The following is a 2,500-nucleotide window of genomic DNA, read 5'->3' as shown; positions in this document are numbered from 1 at the left end:
ACTTTTGCCGGCACACAAAAACACGAACCCGAAAAAGGCAAAAAAGGGACATACGCACTGGCGACACGCCCGTTTCGCCTGCCACCCGTGCACACTCGCCTGGGCAGCTGGTCACATGCGTCGCTCACAGGCATTTTGCAGGCCAGCACCGGCGGATGCACGGGTCAAGCGGGACGGGACGAGCGCAAGGCTTGCTTTTGGTGGCACACAAAAACACGAACCCGAAAAAGGGACATACGCACTGGCGACACGCGCGCCCGTTTCGCCTGCCACCCATGCACACTCGCCTGGGCTGCTGGTCACATGCGTCGCTCATAGGCATTTTGCAGGCCAGCACCGGCGGATGCACGGGTCAAGCGGGACGGGACGAGCGCAGGGCTTGCTTTTGGCGGCACACGAAAACACGAACCCGAAAAAGGCGAAAAAGGGACATACACACTGGCGACACGCACGCCCGTTTCGCCTGCCACCCGTGCACACTCGCCTGGGCTGCTGGTCACGTGCGTCGCTCACAGGCATTTTGCAGGCCAGCACCGGCGGATGCACGGGTCAAGCGGGACGGGACGAGCGCAGGGCTTGCTTTTGGCGGCACACGAAAACACGAACCCGAAAAAGGCGAAAAAGGGACACACGGACAGGCGACACGAAAAAAAAGGGGTCGCCCTACCTAGGTGGGCGCAAAAACCCCGTCCGCCAGGAGGTTTCGCCAAAGTGTCTGTACTGTCACACAGGGTCAATAGCACGGGCATGGCCGGCCGCCGCACGTGCAGCGGCTTACGGACGCACGGTTCGGCGGCACAGGTGCCTGGCGGCTTTAGCACCTTGGGGTGGACAGGCCTGGCGGCAAGGGGGGCTAGGCACCTTGCTGCCAGCCGGCAATGGTGCACGGGGCGGGGCGCCACACAAACACGAAAGAGGGACAAGAGCGGGGCGATGGTCCACAGAGACGAGCCATGCACGGGGCCCGTGATCGCCGACACGCGCGAACGCGGACGCGGACAAGGACAAGGACGCGACGCGCGGCGCGCGTGCGAGGTCAAGAGGGGCGCGCGCACGAAAACGCGAAAAAAGGGGCTAGCGGCCGAGAAACGCGAAAAAAACCGGGTCACCTACCTAGCCGAACGCCTAAAATCGCTTCGGGCAGGAGGTTTCGCCAAAGTGTCTGTACTGTCACACGGTCCGTACGGGCGCAACCCCATCGCGCGCCAGCACCCCTTCCTGGGGGCGCCCGCCCGCCAGGCGCCTGGCGCCCCACGCGCGCGCGCCCGGCGCCTGGCGCCTTGCCCCCCACGCGCGCCCGGCGCCTGGCGCCTGGCGCCTCGCCCCCCACGCGCGCGCCCGGCGCCTGGCGCCTTGCCCCCCACGCGCGCCCGGCGCCTGGCGCCTGGCGCCTCGCCCCCCACGCGCGCGCGCGCGTGGCGCCTTGCGCCTGGCGCCTTGCCTCCGCGCGTGCCTGGCGCCTGGCGCCTTGCCCCCCACGCGCCTGGGCGCCTCTTTTCCGCCTGGGCGCCCTGGCACCTTTCCGCCTGGGCGCCTGTTTTCCGCCTTGGCGCCCTGGCGCCTTTTCGCGTGGGCGCCTCTTTTCCGCCTGGGCGCCATGGCGCCTTTCGGCCTGGGCGACTCTTTTTCGCCTGGGCACCTCTTTTCCGCCTGGGCGCCTCTTTTCCGCCTGGCCAGGGCGCCTCTTTTCCGCCTGGGCGCCATGGCGCCTTTCTGCCTGGGCGCCTCTTTTTCGCCTGGGCGCCTCTTTTCTGCCTGGGCGCCTCTTTCCCACCTGGGCGCCCTGGCGCCTTTTCGCCTGGGCGCCTCTTTTGGCGCCTGGGCGCCTACGCCAGGGCGCCTCTTTTCCGCCTGGGCGCCTCTTTTTCGCCTGGGCGCCTCTTTTCCGCCTGGGTGCCCTGGCGCCATTCCGCCTGGGCGCCTCTTTTCCGCCTGGGCGCCCTGGCGCCTTTTCGCCTGGGTGCCTCTTTTGGCGCCTGGGCGCCTACGCCAGGGCGCCTCTTTTCCGCCAGGGCGCCTCTTTTTCGCCTGGGCGCCTCTTTTCCGCCTGGGCGCCCTGGCGCCTTTTCGCCAGGCGCCTCTTTTGGCGCCTGGGCGCCTATGCCAGGGCGCCTCTTTTCCGCCTGGGCGCCTCTTTTCCGCCTGGGTGCCCTGGCGCCATTCCGCCTGGGCGCCTCTTTTCCGCCTGGGCGCCCTGGCGCCTTTTCGCCTGGGTGCCTCTTTTGGCGCATGGGCGCCTACGCCAGGGCGCCTCTTTTCCGCCTGGGCGCCCTGGCGCCTTTCCGCCTGGGCGCCTCTTTTTCGCCTGGGCGCCTCTTTTCCGCCTGGGCGCCCTGGCGCCATTCCGCCTGGGCGCCTCTTTTCCGCCTGGGCGCCCTGGCGCCTTTTCGCCTGGCGCCTCTTTTGGCGCCTGGGCGCCTACGCCAGGGCGCCTCTTTTCCGCCTGGGCGCCTCTTTTTCGCCTGGGCGCCTCTTTTCCGCCTGGGCGCCCTGGCGCCAT

The sequence above is a fragment of the Aristolochia californica genome, unplaced genomic scaffold (genome assembly GCF_029961685.1).
Source record: "Aristolochia californica isolate CCGP_79_NKW_82.1479 unplaced genomic scaffold, dmAriCali1.0.hap1 SCAF_19, whole genome shotgun sequence".
Classification (NCBI taxonomy): domain Eukaryota; kingdom Viridiplantae; phylum Streptophyta; class Magnoliopsida; order Piperales; family Aristolochiaceae; genus Aristolochia; species Aristolochia californica.
This window is presented reverse-complemented; position numbering follows the sequence as displayed.